This window comes from Podarcis filfolensis (assembly GCF_964270895.1).
Source record: "Podarcis filfolensis genome assembly, chromosome: 1".
Taxonomy (NCBI): domain Eukaryota; kingdom Metazoa; phylum Chordata; class Lepidosauria; order Squamata; family Lacertidae; genus Podarcis; species Podarcis filfolensis.
The window spans coordinates 70,298,579-70,319,162 of NC_139604.1; the positions used below are offsets into that span (position 1 = coordinate 70,298,579).

Consider the following 20,584-nt stretch of genomic DNA (forward strand, 5'->3'; position numbering starts at 1 on the left):
TTTTAGTGCAAATTTCTCCTTCTATACGCACATTTGTGTGTATTTTTTGCCTAACACACACATTTCTGCAAAGCAGTTTCCCCTTAATACAATGCATTTTGTATGTTATTCTCACTAATATGTGCATTTTAATGCACACATTAAAATGCACATTTGCATGTTGGCACAAGTTACGTGGCTGGAGAGCCGCATTGCAAAATTCAGACCACATATTGTTTCAAAAAGTGTAAATAAATCAGATTCACCTTTAAACATGAAATGAATTGAATTTGTCCCCAACCTCAATAGTACCCCAGGACAGCCAAGTTATTCTGGCACCTGAGGGAGAAAACCTTGCAAGTAATTCTCCCTTCCCCAGGTCCCCAGGGAGTAAAAATAACCCCACAATAAATAATAATAAATTAAATAATGCACCATTTGCTGCCATTTCATGCCACCCAAAACCAACTGCCTAAGGCAGCTGCCTCAACCTACCTAATAGTAGGGCTAGCACTGAGGCTCAAATATACATCCCCTTACATTTTGATTTGACAGATAGCTATCCTGAGGCAACAGCTATAACATTGGGGAAGGCCTTAAGCAGTTCTGCTAAATAAATATTATCTTGATCAACAGTTGTTAGCTGACTTTTTTTTTAATGAATCAATGAGGAGCTAATCTGTACCTCAGATCACAACATGGGGAGCCAGACTGACATTTGAATGTAACCTAATTGGCCAGTTTTGTACTACATTCAGAAAAGGAGAAATAATCAGTGTGCCATTTGAGGGGTGTTAACACAATGATGGTGACTAATAGTAACCATGGAAATGAAAAGATAGCGGATGGAGCCCAGTGCGCAAACCTCACTGGCGTCCTCAAAGAGCAGAAAATAGGAGCATGATTAATTTTGTACACATCAAAGCAAACTCTTGTCAGTGGCAATTATATGAAGGACAAAGAAAGCGAAGTCCATGGAGCCTTTTCAGTGGTCTAAGGTATTCAGGATATATTATCATTTCCCATTGCAAACAATGAAAATGCCTTTGATGTCAAGAACTGAGTGTGCACAGTGAAGATTTGCCTTGAATTTACAGCATGCAGAAGTCGTGAGGTAGAAACCACAAATTAGCTTTGAAATAGGATTGATGACAATGCACATTAAAGGGGTAAAAAAGAATAAATAACAGCATCAGTGGGTGAGAGTTCTTCCTTGAAATGGAAACCAGGAAACTAGTGGCCTACACCAAATGACATCCCATGGGCGATGCATTGTTGAGAATTTAAGAGAAACAAAAACCTGGAAAGTCATCACTTGAGACGTGAGGTTGCTAACCAGGCATCTCATTACATATGACTGCAATCTACAGAGTGGCTTGTTAAAAGAAAGCACCAGGTTGGTTCATTTTGAGTCTCCTCATAATCAAATTGGCTCAGAAGACTCCATTGTTTGAAAACATTAGCTGGCAAGACCTAACAAATCAGAACAGAATGTGTTTGCAGTTCCCAATAACATCTTCTGCCAATTTGGAAAATGGAGTGCCCCACCCTGTGTACCAGGGGTGGCTAATATTTTTTGGTTCAACTACTGGATTTGTTTTAGGGCAAACATCTGGCATGGGAATGCCATACCAGTGAGGAGTGTGACCAGGTGGGTCATTATTAAATGGAAAAGGGTCATTATTAAATGGGAAAAAAGGAAAAAAGAAAAAGTACAAACAGATCACTATAATAGAAATTCACAAGAAAGAATCCATGGGAGGGGCATAGGAGAAGCCCAGAAATGCTTCAGCAGCTTCCTTGACGCTGGCAGTGATGACAGGCACACACTGTCTTGCATGGACCCCCACCACACACACATGCATACAGAGCAAAGACACGTGTGCAGGATTCACCCACCCACAGGGGACACTAAGACACGCATACCCCAAGCTGATCCATGCATTCACTGGGGATGGGTTTATCATGCCCTTCCCATTCATCAAATGACTAGGGAAGGGCACTGGGCTGGGTGGAGCCTTTTTGAAATTCTTTTTCCACCACCAAAATCAGCAGGGGTCTTGGGAGAACAATTTGCTTACAAGTCAGATCGTGCACCTGAGATGGGGAGGGCAGCCATCCCTGCTCTCCACATGATCTAAATCCTGCACAATTGAGGTTCCAGGTCAGACAGAAGCCTTTGTGTGTACAGCTGTATGTTTGAAAGCACCATCCCTGCAGGCATGCTGGATAAACAGATGCCAGGAGCCTAGTTGGTGTAACGGCTCCCATTCCTGTAGATGTTTGTGTGGTACCTAAAGATGCTAGAAGCAGAGCAGCTGGTGTGCATGATGCTGGTGGCAGAGCTATGGAGTGTAGTTCCATTCTCACAGTGGGAAAATGTGTGAGTGGCCGTCTGAATTGCATTTGTATCACTGCTCAAGTGGCCATGGAGAGCCCTGTTATTGTACTGTAATAAGGTAAGGTAAAGGTACAACTCCCATCATCCCTAGCTAGCAGGACCAGTGGTCAGGGATGATGGGAACTGTAGTCCCAAAACATCTGGAGGGCCGAGTTTGGGGGTGCCTGTCCAAGATGCTCAGTGGTTTAGACCACAGCGCCACCTAGAGCCCAGACTCCCTCATTTTGTATTTGTTTGTTGTGCACCTGAGGATCCTCCATTCTAGAACCACCCTGTTCTTTTGCATTTCTTTGTTTTCTATGGCTGCCACTGGCCTCGGATTCCAGAAGCCAGAATGACTTTTTGGTAAGCTGGGGTAAACTCAATCTAGCTGGCTTCTGATTTAGGTGTCGTTTTTGCACATTCGAACAGTAGGTAATTCCAGAAGAGATCACTGTAGCCTGACTCTGCACCTCTGGCTGTAGGTGATATTTTCTTTCTTCTTCTTTTTTTTGCACTTCCACATCCAGTGGTCTGTGCAAGGTAAAGCCATGCTATGGATAGTGAAAGCCTGCTATTTCTACCTCCTTTTTTATTTATCCTGATGCCAAGGATAAATCCTGCTCCTCCCGTGCTTTTGCCAGAACATTTGGGAAGGAAGGTTTAACTATCTCCCTCTCTTCTTCCAGCTAGCTTTTCCAATTTTCCAACAGTTTCATTATCCTGCTTTCTCCCTGAGCACTGAAGCATCACTGCATAACCTCATTTGACTTCTTGCACCTTCATCTCTAAACCCCCTCAAGGTGTCTTCTGAAGTAGGTCACTCCACCCAGTTGCATGGCAAGACCGGCCCTGCGCTGGCATGGAAGATAATTCAGTGCGAAGGAAGAAATTCTTCTAAAGCTGAGCAGCTCCATAGCTGAGATCCTGAAAACCTCGGAAGAAATTAGTTCTGTATTAGTTCTGTTCAGCATTTACATTTTGGCAAAGTTAGCTTAACTCTCTGCACAGAGGCGTCTTTCCTATTGGGCTTACTGGTGCTTTGCGCCAGGGTGCTGGCCTCTCAGGGGCACCCCAGCGAGTGGAGGGGCTGTGCGGCTTTGCCAGCAGCCTCCCCTTTCCCTGCACCCGCCAGCTGCACCTTGCCAACCGTATGGCTGGCGGGCATGCAGCTTGCCTCCCAAGCCTCTGCAGGAGGAGAGCGATCCCTGCAGAGGCTTAGGATGGAAGCTGCGCCCCACCAACTATATGGCTGGCTGGCTAGCGCTCTCTTTCTCTTTCTTCACCCGCCTGCCCTGTGGGAAGAGGGAGGCGGGCGATGGCAAGGGGGAAGCGGAGCGCGAGGAGGAGGAGAAAGGAAGAAGAAGAAGAGAGGCACACACCCCGACTTGCCCCCTTTCTTCCTTCAGCCACGGAGCCTCCGCGCTGGGTTTGCAGCCCTGCTTGTAGGATCCCCTTGCCCGTCCTGTTCAGCTACATTTAGCCTGAGCCATGAGTAGCAGTAGCTGCTGCCCTGGATTCTCTCTCTCCCTGGAATCATGCCCTGTGTTTAATGTTATGGGCAACTCTATCCCGGGGAAGGGAAGCCTCCTCCCTTCGCTTTTCTTCTTCTTCTTCTTCTTCTTCTTCTTCTTCTTCTTCTTCTTCTTCTTCTTCTTCTTCTTCGAGGGTGGGCTCCTTCTCTGCCACCGCCCCCCAACAAGGTCCCTAGGGGTTGTAAAGCAAGCCAGACCATTTAGCACCAACCCCATTCATTCCAGCAGCTGGCCATCACCCACTCCAAGCCCTGCGAAAAATATCATCACCATTATTACTACAGTGGTACCTTGGGTTAAGAACTTTGCTTCAGGATGAGAACAGAAATTGTGCTCCGGCGGCGCAGCAGCAGTGGGAGGCCCCATTAGCTAAAGTGGTGCTCCAGGTTAAGAACAGTTTCAGGTTAAGAACGGACCTCCAGAACGAATTAAGTACTTAACCTGAGGTACCACTGTACTACTACTACTACTGGCCTCCACCCATAGATATCAGGGCAGATCACAGCCTGAAACTACAGTACTAAGCACATGCTAAAAACTAGAACAAAGACAAACCAAGCCAACAACCCTCCTTCTCCCTTATTTGTGAAACAAGCCTTTTAATTGCCTATCCAACAAAAATAAAGGCACTGAAGATTTTTGAGATCAATGCAAGCTAAAAAGCATTGCAGGGGGTTGGGCTAGATGACCCGCAGGGTCCCTTCCAATTCTACGTTTTTCTGAAAAAACACACGCACAACCCAACTGTGAGACTTGCTCCTCAGAAAGTGTGCCTTGTCTTGCTACCTGTGGTTTTTGGTCTCTCGTCAGCCCCCTCCCCCCAATCTATTCATATTCCTTTCTCCCTAATCTCCAATATTACATTTTCCTCTGGTTGAGACTTAAAACAGAAAGCTCTAATTCCCAACTGTGTCCTAGCTGCAGTCCTACTGTCTGTCTGTAAGAAGTAAGGACCTATTATATTCAGCAGGGCTTACTCTCAGCTAAGTGCAGTTAGGGATGCAGCCTTTGTGACCCAAGTTTCGGGTCCTTTTTAGATTTAAGATGTCACTGCTTTACACTTTACTGGTGATTGCTTTAACTTTTTGATATGTGGTGATCTGAATCATGAGGATGAATTAGAAGAACTGTCTTGAATGAGTCTTGCTTTGGAATTGAGGACTTCATTAGATTTTCTTCTGCCTTTTCATTTCATTTTGTTCTAAGGGCTTGTTAGAGATAATGTGTAAGTGTGGTGTCAGCTCCCCAAAAAAAGGTCAACGACTCTTGGGAATGGGGGCGGGGTGCGCCAGAGGGATCTTTGCACCACAGCGCTGGATATGCTTAAGACGGCCCTGTCTCTGCAATGCTTACAGATTTTTTTTGGGGGGGTGACTAAGGTTTGCTTGGGTCTGATCTAGCAAGCTAAGTGGAACTGTCCAAGACACAGCCAAAGTCTGGAGACTAGCTTTCAAAAGGAAGAGACGGAGATAAATCAATTGCCCCCCAAAGTGAATTTGCTGATGTGTAAAGAGCTCCTTCTCATTGTTTCTATTTGCTATTATGCCATCTGCTGCTGGCAGATGGCACAACTTAACAGTAGCCCAGCAGCTATAAAAATAAGGATGCAAAGAGGGAAAACAATAAAATTATTAGTGAATGTGAAGGTGTAAGGAAACTAGATAGCTTATTGGATTTCACCCTTTTAAGAAGTGCCTGCTTGGAACAATTGCCAACAATTGTCTGTTGGACCCCTCTCTCTTTTAAAAGCTTCAGGCAAGGGGCTGAGACTTTTTTATTTCACCAAGCTTTTAGTATAGGTTACCATCCTGTCTCCCTGCTATAATGCTGAATGCTTTTGACCTCTTCTTGATTTTGAACTATAGCATTGGTTTCAGTAATTTGAACTGGTTTCATTGTGTCCTGGTTTGTTTTTTCCCTTTGTGATTTTGAAATGCTATTCAGTTTATTCTAGAAAGAAAAGTGGAGCATAATTTTCCTTTTTAAATAAGGCTGTAAAGCAAACCCCTGACCCACCATACTTAGTGACTGTGTGGATGTGTGGATGGGGCACAAGTATCCCTTGGCTTAGCCCAAAACTGCTCTCCTAGTCTCTGCCTGTGGAGGGATGCTTGTGTCATTCCTCCAGCATCAAGCTCTGTATTCTGCCCACTGAAATTACCACTTAACATATTGGGGTCTGTATAATTGCTTGCAATGGGTCATGTGCTATTGCTATATACCATAATTCAGTGGTTCTCAATTAGCTAATTATTGAGGAACCCCTATTTTTCGAAAGCCAAGCCACGGACCCCCTACTTTTGAAAATTTTGATAACTCTATGGTAGTTACCTGTGCAAAGCAATTTTTTTGAAGAAAATGTGGGGTGAATCCGAATAATCAAAGGTATACTAAAAAGCAGACCATAAAATTTGGGATATTACCACAAATTGCCTATCCCCAGACAGTAGGGAGAACTTCTCTCCATTGCTCCACTACAACTGAATTTTTAAAAAGCAATTGTTTCCCTAACTTGCAAGTGTTCTATACGCAGAAGGCCAGTGTGGTGTAGTGGTTAAGAGCTGTAGTCTCGTAATCTAGGGAACCGGGTTCGCATCTCCGCTCCTCCACATGCAGCTGCTGGGTGATCTTGGGCCAGTCACACTTCTTTGAACTCTCTCAGCCTCACTCACCTCACAGAGTGTTTGTTGTGGGGGAGGAAGGGAAAGGAGAATGTTAGCCACTTTGAGACTCCTTAAAGGGAGTGAAAGGCGGGATATCAAATCCAAACTCTTCTTCTTCTTCTTTTTATATGTGAGAGTATTCAAACATGCTATTCCTTACTTGTAATCTGAGGTGGTACACCTTAGCAAAAACTTTGCAGCATATGATTCTGCTAACTGAGGGAACTTGCACCTTCAAGACATAGGTGAAGGCTTGGTCAGGGCTTGATGAAGTATTGGTGAAGACGGAGTAGAAAACAGCTGGAATTTTGTAATGTTGGTAATAGTAGTAGTAATTTATTATTTTATTTATTTGTTTAGCCAGCCCTCCTGTGCCCAAGTTTCATCCCTGGTTCAAAGAGATTAATTAGTTAAATACAGTACTTACTTGGAGTGAGGTTTTTATTCTTGCTGATTACCCAATAGGAACAACCAACTTTTTAATTTATTATGATTCTGCCGTACATCTGTTTCCTCCCAACCCCAAATGTAGCCACTTTGCTTCCCACAGAAAACAACAAAACAACATCCATGCAGACTACCTTTGCACAAAATAGGCCTGGATGATGTATTGATGCATCGCGCATGACTGGTAAGAGGGGCAGACTGCGATGGCGAGTGATGCCACCACTGTTTTTTACTCCCTCCAGCTGCGCTGGTAGCAGAGGGACTCAGGAGTGGCGGCGGTTTCACCAATATACCACTGAGTGAAGCCATCCCACTCTGCCCTCATACTGGCAGAGGGAGAAACAAGCTGCATTGGTGAGGCACAATACAGTTTATTCCTCCCTCCCTCTGCTTCTTTAAACTGCTTGGCTGAGGAGCATGTAGCTGCCCTTGCCTAAGCCAAGCAGTTTTATGGAGACCTGCCCTGCCACCGGCTCACATGAAACTGCTTCACTGAGGGGTCCCTTCAGTCAAGCAGTTAATGGAGCCCCAGCCCGCCACTGGCTCATTCAGCTGGGATGGGGTGGAAGTCCTCTTCCATCCCCCAGCTGAGCAGTTCAGCAAAGACCCGATGCTCCTCAGTTCGACCGTGAGCCCGATAGGCATCAGGACTCACTCACTGTGCAGGGCTGGGACTGTCCAAAGATGGGACAAAGCAGCGAGAAATTCCAGCCATCATGATATATCAGCATATACTGGTGTTTAGCTGCTGATATACCACAATGCTGAAAAGAAAATATCGCCCAGCCCTAGCACTAAACTAAATCATCAGAGGGTGAGCTGTTGTGCTAATCATAGTGGCAATTAGCTTAGCTATTTCCCCTGTTGGACTTCCAAGATGAGACATGAATCCCAAACTCATCAGGAAAGATTCACTGAAAGCCCTACCTACAAACAGTGAGAGAGTCCTCTAAACTTGATAGCTGTTGAAAGCAATTGGTTCTTTTCAGTTAAAAAGTAGAGAGCAAGGGAAAGGAATCCCTTACGTTTTTTTTAAAAAATGATAAGCATGTGAGCTGTTTGCACTCTCTCTTCCCCCCCACTCGCCCCATCCAATCGCAAGAACCCTAAGAAACTGTGTCAGAGGTTTGTGCCTAATCCCAGCTCACTTGTCATCCAGCAGCTCTTTCCCAAGTTTTCCCCCTGCCAGCAAGCAGGTGCTGTTTGTGAGCAGAGGCTGGATGATCTATGGAAGGCTTTCACTGTGCAATTAGAAAGATAAGTGAGTCCCCTCAGGTGCATTCCATGGACCCCCAGGGGTCCCCAGGCCCCTGGTGGGAAACCACTGCCATAACTGGATCCCTTCAGACACCCTGTTTCCTAGGGATCGAGCTGAGCTGGGCATGAAGAGTAGTCTTTCTTCCTTGTCTGCACAAGGTGGGTGGCATAAAAATGCTTTAACTAAACATTTGAAAGTTAGTACAGAAGGCTGTTCCATTAGAACAGCAGTATGTAGGAGTAGGAGTATGTTTAGACGCTGTGTATGTGCAACAGGTATTCTGTGCATTAAAGAGCACTGTGCAATTTATGGGATTCCCAAAGTTCACAGTAAGTCAATGGTCATTGAGAGGAGAGATGTCAGAAGCATTTATCAGGATTGTGTTTTAGGAGGAAGAATCTAAGAAGATAATCAAGATGAGTCAAGCAAGAAAGGCAGAGTGGTGAAGCAAGAAGAGCCAGTGGAGCCAAGGGATCAAAACCATGAAGTCAGACCGTAAGGTAGACAATGTGGACAGGAAGATATGGGCAGGAGCCTGGGTGGAGCACAGCCCAGGAGAACTGAATATGAAATTAGGCAACAGTCATTGCTGGAGTGAAATTGGAAGGTACTTTGGTGTAAGAACAGAAGAACATAATGCAGGCGGCCACCCTGGTCCTTGTGTCTGGGAAGGCAGGAAGAAGAAGAGTGCATGAACACACAGTGAAACAAAAAGGACAGTGGTATAAATATAATCTTGTGCTTGGGGACATTGATTACAATTAATGGAGAACTAATGCCTTATAGAAGTATCTGAGAATCTTATCAGGAGTTATACAGCCTCGTTTAAAAACAAATTTATTGAGCATAATGATTATTTGGGGTTGTAGTAGATAGCTCAATGAAGACATCAATTCAGTGTGCTTGCAGCTGTGAAGAAGACAAATCCCATGCTAGGGATCACTAGGAAAGGAATTTAAAATAAAACTATCGACATTGTAATGCCATTATGCATTATCTATGGTGCAACTGCATTAGAAATACAGGGTACAGTACCAGTCATCTCAATTGGAAATGGTTCTGAATACAAATTGCTGGAAACCACAAGAGGGAAGAGGACTCTTGTGCTGAGCTCCTGCTTGCAGGATTTCCGCAGGCATCTGGTTGGCCACTGTGAATACAGGGGGCTGGAGTTGATGGACCCCTGGCCTGATCCAGCAGGCTCTTCTTATGGTGTTGTCATTGGTGACTGAGGGCTTTAACGACATTTCAATCAAGAGGTCAAGTCCCTTAATTATAAGGGTGAGTTCACACAAGTTAAAAGCAAAGTTTTGGATTTATGCCACTCTGGGGGGAAATATGCAACAGGGAACACTTAGATGAATTTTACTACAGCACTTGACTCACAAAACTGCCAACTTCATGTTCTCTCTTCCCTTTAGAGCAGTTTTTCACATCTCTGTCCTTCATCCATTTTGGGCTACAATTCCTATCAGTCCCTCCCCCATCCACATGACTGATGGGAGTTGTAGTCCAAAATGGCTGGCGGGCTCCAGGTTGAAAAGACAGCCAGCATTCATCATAAGCAAGTTATTCACTTTGATTCTGCCGCTGCTATGCTAAAAGGAAACTACAGTTTAAAGGAGACATCACCAGGAGCTTGAAATGCCAATCAGCAGATTGGCTGATAAGATTAAATTGCATTGATTGTTTACTGCTGGGCCTATGTTGGGCCCACAATGGCTACCATCTGAATTATGGATAGATGGGGAGAGTCAGCCACAATGTTGTAACTAGTGTTATGCAAAATAGGTTTTAAAGTAAAAGAACTTTTGAAAAGGCTGTAGTTTATTTCCTGAGCATGCCCACAATACATTATCCGGCTTTCCTGGTTTTCCAGGATGAATGACTGTGCTGCTTATGCAGTTAAGATCAAGTTCAAAAGGATTGTTCAGCACTCTTAGGGAACTCCCTTCTTGACTACTGTCTGATTCACAAATACAGATGAATAATGTTCCTGGAATGTTTCCCTAAGTACTTCCTGTCCTCCTTCATAAAAACACAATAAATATAGGGTGCTCCCATGTTGTGTATTTACCAATTATCAGGCATACACCCTTGGGTGGAATGATATAGGTTTTCATGGGTACAGTTTAGAACACCAAGGGCACAATCCAGGCATTTAAACCATTTCAAATCCCATTCATCTCAACTCTCAATAGGAGTGTTAATAGTTAGCGCTTTCATTATAAGTGCTTAAGTTCCGCTGAATCCATATTGCTAGTTGCTTCTGTTCTCTACACCAATATTTCCCAAGTTGTGGTCCGTTAGCTCCATTCAGATGGTTCACAGCATGTCTGTAGATTTGTTGTTGAACATGGGAGATAGCACATCCATCACATAAAATGGTTTTAATTTGAATTTTTGTTGCTTTTTTGTTTTTTTATATTGTATTTTATTGTATTACACTTTGAATTGTCAGAAATAGAAGAAATAAAAACATAATTAAAAAGCATACAGCCTACAGTGCAGTCTGCTACAATTACTACAACAGGTAGAAAAATCGTTACATTGGTCCTCCAAGACCCTAGGCATTTTTCAGGTGGTCCATGGAGGCAGGGGAATTTGGAAAACACTGGAAACACATGGGGGTGGTTTGGGGAGCAGATTGCACAAATGGAGGGAAACGAGGGGGCATGGGCATGGGGCAAAAGTGAAAATTAGTGCAAAATGGGACTGCAGAGAGAAGCGGCTTCATAAATGGGGTTGGGAAGCTGAAAACTGATCTTAGTAGTTGTACAGAGTGGGAAGGGGAATCTCTAGATTAATGGCCCCTGCAGAGCTTGTCTGAAGCCCGGGGAAGGAGTCTTGTTCTTGCCATGACAGCCTAAGTTCAGCAGGGCCCTGGTGCCCACCGCCTATGGTCAGCTTAGCCCTCTGAGGCCCAGGGCAAGTGTACCCTGCTTCCACCCACAGGCTTGGTAAAGGGGGGCAAGTGGAGCAAATAGGGGTGCAGCTACTGGTATAAAATATGCACAGATAATTTAAGTGCAAAGGGCAGTAATGTGTTTGTTATGCTGATGTTCCTATGTGCCTTGTGAAACTCTGAAATACTTCAGTGGCAGTTTAATGTTATGGCATGTGAAGATGGCGAGGATGGGCAGCATCCCTGGCAGCATGATGTCATTGCTATGGCATTACAGCAGTGCTTCTATGGCACTTTGCGGAGGTTGATGTTGCCATGGCAACTACAGAGTTGAAGCTGTGGCAGTATGAGGGGGTGGTCACAGTAGGGATGAGAGAAGTTACTATTGTAGCAGCACACAATGATTTTTATGGGAATCTTGCAGCATACTGTTGTGATGTAGTCTGAGATACGCTGCAGTGGAATTGTGGGGGACAAAAATGGCAGGACAGAGAGAAATTGAAGAACAGCAGGATACTACACTCTGCTTAAATGGTAGAAAAAAGTAAAAGGCTTGGGAAAACGGGGGGGGGGGGGAGTATTTTCCTGACACTGAAATAGCAGCAATGGAGGCAACAGATGAACTCCTCTGGGGAGTACGATCCGAACACTGGAAGCCACAACTGGAAAGGCTCTATTTCAAGGTGTCACACATTAAACTAAGAAAGTGGGACACCTGGAGAAAGGCCTCAGCTAAAGATTTCAGTGAACGAAGGTATTTAAAGTATCCAGTAGGCATCTGTGTGGGGTTTTAAAAATAAGCAAAAACACTTGGAATTGAGTTTAGAAAGTAACTGAAAACCAGTGGAGATATTTCATCAGATATATGATCCCTTAACTCCGCTTTTGTTAGCAGTATAGCAGCTGTAAATGTAATCCTACTAATAGTGAACCTTTAGTTTGTAAGCTTGATGGCAGCGACTGTCTTTTATATCACTGACATGCAAGCTGCTTCTGGCTAACAGGAAGATAAAAATAGTTATAAAAATAATAAAAAAATACAATCAAGGGCCAAGAGAACTGATGGGTTAGTCCCTTTCCCACCACCCTGGAGCTGTTCAACATCCATCTGCCCTGAGAGAAGGCAGAAGAGGGGAGGAAGCCCAGGCCACCAGCTCCTGAAGGGGGACCATTTGCACCATTCGTCGGTTTTAGTGTTTCACAAGTGTAAGTCGCCTTGGCAAAAGAAAGAAAAAAGAAAAGGAACCATGCAAAGAATGTAAACAAATGACTAAATTCAGGAGCATGCACTGTGGCAGAAGTCGCAATGCATCTGTTCGGTCTCTTATAGCACCGCAAAGAAGTTCGTGTGGGCGTTTGCCGCAATAAGCCGTCCTCTGGAATTTGTCGAGATGGAAACAGAGGGCGATGGATGGGGACGTTTTCCCAGCGCACGTCGGGAGAGGCAAAGGGTCCTGGATGCGGAGTTGCACAAGGCAGCGCAAAGGAGGCTTTTTTTTTGCGATCAGCAAATTATTTTTCCCCATGGGGGTATTCCGTGTTCATAACACTGACTTAACGCCGGCGATCCCTCAGGCGGAGCGGGAAGCCAATAACGCTTCAGCACCAGAAGCCCGAGATGAGCGGAGGCTGCTCGGGTGAACTGACGGGCACTAAGTGGCGGGCAACCTTGGCCGCCGTTTGGCACAGGCGCGAGAGGGCGCCGAGAGCGGGAAGCCGCGCGCCATTCCCGGGGGAGGGGGGGCCTCCCCGCGAGGAGTGAAAACGCGCAGAGGCAGCGAAATCCCTCAGAAGAAAAACAGACTCCGCTGTCTCCGCCCAGCTCTGACGACAGCGCTCTGACGACAGCGACGCTCGCGCGCGCGCGCAAGAAAGACTGGAGCCCGCGCTCCGCGCTACAGCAGGGAGACATCCGGGTCCCACCCGTCCCAAACAGTCACTTACGCAACCGTTAAGAGGAGCAACAACAGGCCGGCAGGAAAGCGCGCACGCGGGGGGGGGGAGCCTTACTCCTCCTCCGCTCTCCTTCCCCCCCCCCCGCTTCCCCGCCGCCTCACAAGTTACAGCCCTTTAAACAGGCGGGAGGAGCAAGAGCGTTGATCCCCCGTTCCGTCGCGTTTCTCTCTTCTGCCGACGCCGCCGGTTGGACGGCCGGGGCGGAGGGTGGGACCGCGAAGCCTCTCCTCGGCTGCCCATTGGGCGCCGTGCCCGCGTAGCTTTGTCCCGCGATTGGTCGGGAGGCGGGCCGGGGCTTGGTGCGGGGGGAGAAGCTATTGGCTGGAAAGTAGGTTAGTGGTGCGACGTTCAGTGGCAAGCCAGGCGGAAAGTAGGTCAGGTATAGGGGGCTGCTCGCGCCGGGCGTCGCTTGTGTTGCCATCCCGCGCGCCGTTGTGGGGGCCGCGCACTGTCACCCCCCCGCACCTCCCCCCCCCGCCCGCCGCCGCCGCCCTTCTGAAACGGTGAGGAACGGGACCGGGGGAGCGCTTCCCTTCCGCAGTCAGGCTGGGGAGGAGGGCAGAGATGGAGGTGGCGAGGGAGGGGAGCGGGAGAGCGGAGCTGGTGGAGGAGATTCCTGCTCGGTGACTTCAGTGCGGGGAAGCGGGGGATCCCTGCCGGCGAAATGCTCCTGTCAGGTGCGGGGAGAGGTGGCTCTCCTTCGGGCTGCGCTGCTGCCCTCTGCGTGTTGCCCGTGGGTGGGTGGGAGTGCGCCGAAAGCGCGGGTCTGGGTGCATGTGTGAAATCTGTCTCACGCATACCAGGGCGCTTATGCCCGAGACTTTTCCGGGGGGGCGGGTTGCCCAACAGATTAAACGCAGCTACTCCTCTGGATGAGGACTTGAGGTACTTTTCCTCCTCGGGGCCTCCGGGTCGGTGCACTGGAGAGGGAGAAGGGGGCTCGCATGCACACGCGGGGAAATTATCCCCTTTCCCTGTGTCTCTTGGGCTTATTTCTGGGATATTTGCTAAGGAGCGATAAGGATTAGATTGTCTTCCTCTGGACCAGAGAACAGGGAGCGGAGTCTGTTTACCTAGGGCTGTCCTATTAACAAAACAACAGAAAACCTATATACATGCAATGTTACTTGGGTGGTATTCTGGACAGAGGTTTTTTCAAACAAAAATTCAGTGGACAGGGTGGGAATGGTACTGGCATTGTAAATCCACAGCCCACCCTCTTATTATTATTTTAGAAACAAAGTTTCTAAATTATTATTATTTTAGAAACAACTGAGCAACTAGTAAGGCCTTAGTAACTGACCTTAATTTTAAAAAATAACTCATGCAAACTTAGTAAGAGGCAAAACTTGGGAGACAAAAGATGAATGGGCCTTGTGTTTCTGGGAGGATAAAGCTGACTTGCAGTGGGACTTACTCCCTGGTAATTATACATAAAATCACGATCTTATTTCCTTTTCCTGGGTTCTGGTTCTTTTAGTGGAGATGTCATATGTATTTCTTAATACATTGTTTGTGGTTCAGATTTATGACCAAGGCAAATAATTATGTGTTGGGTAAAATGATTTGTCCTGCTCATAAATCTGAACTAGATACTATGATTGTTCAATAAAGATAGCATTTGTGTCTTCTTTCTTGCTCTTACTGAGTTTGTATCCATCAAGCATATTACACTCTTAAAAACCTTGTCTTTTGTATCATTTTAACCAATACCAAAAAAAATCACTGTCTTGCTACAATGTTGCTGCCCATCTCAATGCATGGTGATATATTTGTCAGGTGGCCGCTGAACATAGGAGGATTTACTCAAACTCACTCTTAAGTAAAGTTTGAATAGACCCTGGTGTAAAATAGCAAAATCTCTGATGTATTGTAATTTTGTCAAGAAACAGTACCCAAAGAGGACATTAAAATGCTTGAATGGGAAAAAGGCAAATAGTTTTGTAAGTGCTTGGTGAGTTAACTTTGTAGTTATTAATGAAGTTTCCAAAGCTCACTTGTAGGGCATTTGCTTGGCATGCAGAATCTTCAAGTAGGGCTGGGAATGTCACCAGTCTGAAACCTTGGAAACCCACTCCCAGTCAGTATAGAGGATACTGAGCTGGATTGCCCAATGATCTGATTCAGTATAAGACAGCTTCCTAGATAAGAGTGATGTTTAAGAGCATAATCCACTCTTCATTGGGGGGGATAACTAGTGGCCTTCCAGATGTTGCTTGACTGTAACTACCATCATCCTTGACCATCAGCCATGCTGGCTGAGGCTGATCAAGTTGTAGTCCAGAGGTTCTCTACCCCTGTTCTACATGTTATTTGTAAGTCCTACTGTGTCCAGTGGAGCTTACTCAAAGTGTATTTAGGATTGCAGCCTATATATTCATGTATGATAACCTGTTGACTGAAAACCATCTAGTGTATGCGCCACCATGCAATAGGAGTATGTTGCATTGTTCACATTATCTCTGCTGGGGGATTCTGTGCCTATTAAATTGAGTCAGTAGTGGATATATTGGCCATTTGCGTAACCTTCAGTGGCTATGTTAATTTAGTTTCCCTGTTTTCCTGAGCAAAGTGAGCTTCTTGATTCCAGACTTTGATAAAAATCAACATTTGTGTTGTGCTGATCGCTTATTCCAGCAATTAGAGCAATCAGAAGAGATATGGAAGGTGCTTACAAGTTGTTCAGATGAGGCAGAGGCGAATTTAGGGCAATACAACTGGTTCTGCCACATTGGGTACCAAGCCTAGGGGGTGCCATAGGATGTCACTACTATGAAATAGTGAATTGAGCAGAATGGAAGGTGAGAAGGAGTGGTACCGAATTTTGACCATGTGCAGGGCACTGCTGAAATTTAAAAGACCAAAGTCCACCCCTAGATGAGGCATATTATCAGTCCATTTGTCCTTAGATGAAAGAGAACCAGAGAGGCAATGTATGGACTAAGAATCAATTTCTTACAAGATTAAATGCACTTGTGAAAGCTTATGTGTTCTGGATATAGTATGATGCATGTGTAAGCCCACAGGGTATATGTAGTTCTGCTTGATACATTGAAACTTGTTAAGGCTGCAATTCTAACCATACTTAAATTGAGCCACACTGAGGTCCAAGGAAGTTCTTCAGTGGTAATTACACCTGAATAAGTATGGTTAGAATGGTAGCCTCACCTGGGATTAAGAGATTTCTAAGCATTTTATAAAGTTCACTTTAGTGTTGTACTTGCATTGGTCCCAATGCAGTGCCATTAATATGACATCCTGAGTTCATGTAATAGATGTGGGCTGGTGGAATTCCCTTGCTGCTGTTCAGAATACTTATATTTGTAAACAAGGCTAGATGACAGCTCTAGTTCTGGCTTTGCACCATGGGAAGTCCACATCAAGCATGCACACAATACTGTAATTGTAGTTCTATGTGCACTTACTTGTTGCACTGAACTTTGTGGGACTTTAATTTATGAGTAAAAATGTGTAGGCTGTTGTAAAAATCAAATTTGAGTTAATATTTTTAAAATGCATGGTGGGAAAAGGGGGTAGGAGTTACTGCTTTAAACAAAAGAAACAAACTAGTGCTGCATCAGCCTTCTAGTGCTTTAGCAGCATAGAAAGGAACACACAGCCACCAAGGGTCTGCATTTCCAAAAATAGCATGGATATGGGTCAGGAGCCATGGTCTTGTCACTTAATGCCACAGGCACTATCCAGTGAGTGCTCACCATGTTTCAAGAGTAGCAATGAGTGTGCTTGCTTAGAGGAGGATCACTTCCCCAGCAACAAAAATATTTTGAGTACTAAAAAAATCACAAAGAGAAATATTACCTTGAGCATAGTTCCCATGCAACAAATTAGTCACACATACATTTTGCTGTAAATTGATCACCTAAGAGATTACTGAGTGCATTGAAACCAACGGAAATGACTTCCAAGAAAGTGTGTTCAGAACTAGGTTGTCAATGAAAGAGGATAATTCTAATACTTCAGATAAACTGTTACTTGATGTAGCTGTAATGGTCTAAAAATAAATTGTTTTATTTGGTTTGAGAACCTACCCAGTAGTAAACTCCAAATTGATAGCCATAAATGATGCCCTTAAATTAAACAGAGTAGAGAAGGTAAAAATACTACAGTTAAAAATGCTGCATTTTCTTCATGCTTTCTGCATGCTTAACCACAGTTTCTAGGTGACAACCCAAACAGAAAATGCTACAGTCTTTTTTGAAATAATGGCTTTGGGAAGGCTAGAGTTCTGTAGTGTGGGGCATTCTAGAACTGGAGTATATCCTGTTACTGCCTTGCATGGTATTTTTTCAACTTTCAAGACCATGTGGGAAGAGCCAGATATGTAAGGACCAAAGCATGAAAGTCATATTTATTTGAACCAAGTACAGAATTGGAAGCCTAATGGTGTGTTTCACTAGGTGTCCATAAAATTGATCTTGTGCCTTACAAGTTGTTGTTGAATACACACACACACACACACACACAGAGAGAGAGAGAGAGAGAGAGAGTTGGTATCCTCATAGGGAGTTTATTGAGCCTTCCAACCCGCTTCCTCCTCACTGAACTCCATGTGCTCTACAACAGACCCAACCATTGCCATGAATGTGAGGCCCTTTGGTGCTAGAGAGGAGCAGATCTCTTGATAACTTCATGAGAAATGTTATTCAAGGCACCTCTCAAATGTACATAAGTATATTTCTGGTATTAAAAGAGCTAGAAAGATTTCATGTGGGTAAAGGGCCAAATCAAGAAAGTGAGGAAGAAACAGTCAGTGCTTTAGAATAGTATTTATATTACTTCACAATGGGTAAACAAATAACCAATTGTGTCTTGTAAGTGATAGAAAAGTGTTACAAGCCACATTTAGTAAGTTTACATTTTTTGCCTTTTTGATTTTGTTGGAAAGCAGAAAGCAATAGAATACACTTATCTAGATTTTTGGTAGTGCATACTAACTTGATAGAAATTAAGCCCATTGGCTATAAAGGTATGCTGTGGTAATTCTAATAAATTCTTTGAATAGAGAATATGGGCAATATTTATTCTGTACTCAAATTTTAAAGTTTGACCTACTTCTGTATAATTTAGGTGGCCACAAATTCTGTAAAATTATCATTTTTTGAGGCAAACATTCTGGAAGGTATTGAACATTAAATTTAAGAGCGTACATTTATGTAACGATACTTACAGGTGTGAAAGGTACCTTCTACCTTTTTACAGGGTATGTATGTAGATTGGAAACACTGCTTCTGCCATGCTCCACTAACAACCACAATGTCATTGGCTATTGTAAAGATGCAACCTTTGTTCCCCTTACCAGAACTTCACTGGTAAGCCTATCCTACTGCATAATAGTTTTACAAGGTACATTTAAAGCATCTTCCAGCCTAGGTTAGTGACTTGATCCTTCTTCCTGCAAAAGGATAGGAAAGTACCCTCCTACTGAGATAAATGGAAAAATCCAGCAATTTCCTCCATTTCCTTCCATTGATTTGTGTGGGTATATTTTTAATGTGGTTATATTGCCACTGATGTTTACCTTCTTTTTCTATGCAGAATGCCTGCAGCTCATTTTTTCATCATCCCCACCACACACACATTGTTATGAGTTCCAGCAGTTCTCCCCACAGCTCTCTTAAGATGTGAGTTGATGCTGGCTTGTGTTTCATCTCATTCTCACCAAGTTGGGGGGGGGGGAACCACCCCAGGTTGGCAACATATTAGCTTGGTGCACATGAACTTGCAGAGAAGTTACGGCAAATGCTGTTTGACTACTAAGTCATTCTTCAAGGTTAAGATACACTTTTGGGGTTACTTGTTTGGAGATGGAAGGTGTGCTGGTTAAACAAAAAGACTTGCCTTGCTTGTGAACTGACTTAAGTCAACGTTCAGTGGAGTAATTTTTCTTAGTAATTTTTCACCTCTTACTAAATGTACACAGAACAATGGGAGAATGTATAGCACAGAAATGAGCACATGTGTTGCAAGTGGAAAACCACAGAGACAATTTCTGGCATTTATCTCTGGTTGTAGGGATGGAAAAGACTTGTGCTTGAGAACTTAAAGACTTATGAGCTAGTCAGCATAGACACATGGACTTGGATTGGTAAAGGTTTGGTATAAGGCAGCCTCATTTATTCAGTGAGAGAATCTGTATGGTCCCTATTGCATTTTTCTAACCTGTTTTTCATTTTTTCCAACTACTAATGTAGCATACACTTGGCAATAAAAAATATTCAATATATGTATTCTTCTCTTTGGAACTTTGTTATACTTAAACAGTTTATAATGGAAAAGGAAAACCCTTTGATATCTAATTGAGTCTCAATAACGTGATACCTAGGATCCCTAAAAGCAGAGCAAAAATGTTTGTGACCTTTTCTGTAAACCTGACGGAGAACGTCATCCCCTTTGCACTGCTTTGGGCAACGAGTAATACCTAAAATGAGCTTTGAACTCTTTTAACACTGTCAGACTCTTGGCTGTCCTCCAACAGTGAAGCAACTAACATGAAGAGCAGTAAAACTTGTTGATAAATTATCTCTCCTTCCTGCTTTGTTCTTATAAATAAGCCAGTGTGTAATTCTGAGTTAATTGTGTCCGGAAAGATCATTTTAGGAGAAAAAGGAGACACTTCCAGGTCATCTTTTCTCACCTATGATGGCAATGAGTATTAGTTGGCACCCACGAACTTGGTAACCTTTTCAGCCTCCTGCTATTTGAGAAGTTTGGTATTAAGAGACTCAACAGCCAAGAGATGTTTCCAAGTCAGCTGCAGGAGCTGGAACAGCTTGTGATGTTGGTGTGATGCCACACTGTAGTGTGTTGGGTTAATTTCTAGTAGGAATGGTGCCAGTGGGCTACTCCTACAGCAAACAATATTGCCTGTGAATGGCATATCCTAGTCTAAAGATCTTGTAACTCCATTCACAACTCACTGAAGCTTATTCACACTCTAGTATACACATTAACAGCCTGATCCTGTGTGTGAATACTGAAAAGAAAATCCTATTGATTTCAGTGATACCCTCAGGTAATTTTGCAGTCTTACTTGAAGGGTGAGGATTATTGATAGCATTGGAACTTGCTTTCTAATCAGTGCTTAGGTTACCAATCTTAGGTTCCAGTCCTGGGTATTTCTAATATATTGATGTGATTGATTGATTTAAAAGCATTTCTAGACTGCATCATATTTTAAAAGTTCCCTAAGTGGTATATGAAAACAGTATAAAAACAAAACAAAAAAACCCCAATACAGTGGTGCCCCGCAAGACGAATGCCTCGCAAAACGCAAAACGCACAAGATGAAAGGGTTTTTCGGTTTTTGCGTTGCTTCACTAGACAATTTTCCCTATGGGCTTGCTTCGCAAGACGAAAACGTCTTGCGAGTTTGTTCGCTTTTTTCTTAAAGCCGCTTGAAGAGGCGCAGTTGCGACGGACCGTGCTTCGCAAGACGAAAAA

The 20,584-nt window shown here is 44.2% G+C and overlaps 1 protein-coding gene and 1 long non-coding RNA gene across 4 annotated transcripts in view; one reads left to right on the forward strand and one right to left on the reverse strand.

Moving 5' to 3' along the window:
* Nucleotides 1–4,028: 4,028 nt before the first annotated feature.
* Nucleotides 4,029–20,370, reverse strand: LOC310756534. Its single transcript, XR_014544920.1, has 4 exons — nucleotides 18,292–20,370; nucleotides 8,339–18,198; nucleotides 4,331–5,633; nucleotides 4,029–4,172 (listed from the first exon to the last, which is right to left on the reverse strand). It is a non-coding gene; the product is annotated as an uncharacterized lncRNA (long non-coding RNA).
* BMAL1 (basic helix-loop-helix ARNT like 1) overlaps nucleotides 13,215–20,584 on the forward strand; it is a 46,244-nt gene continuing 38,874 nt past the window's right edge. The window contains exon 1 of one of the 3 annotated variants that reach the window (XM_083598737.1): nucleotides 13,215–13,626. The gene's annotated coding sequence lies outside the window, so the exon portion shown is untranslated. Of the gene's footprint in view, nucleotides 13,801–20,584 lie in introns of all 3 variants that reach the window. The other 2 variants (XM_083598736.1, XM_083598738.1) reach the window with 2 other exon arrangements.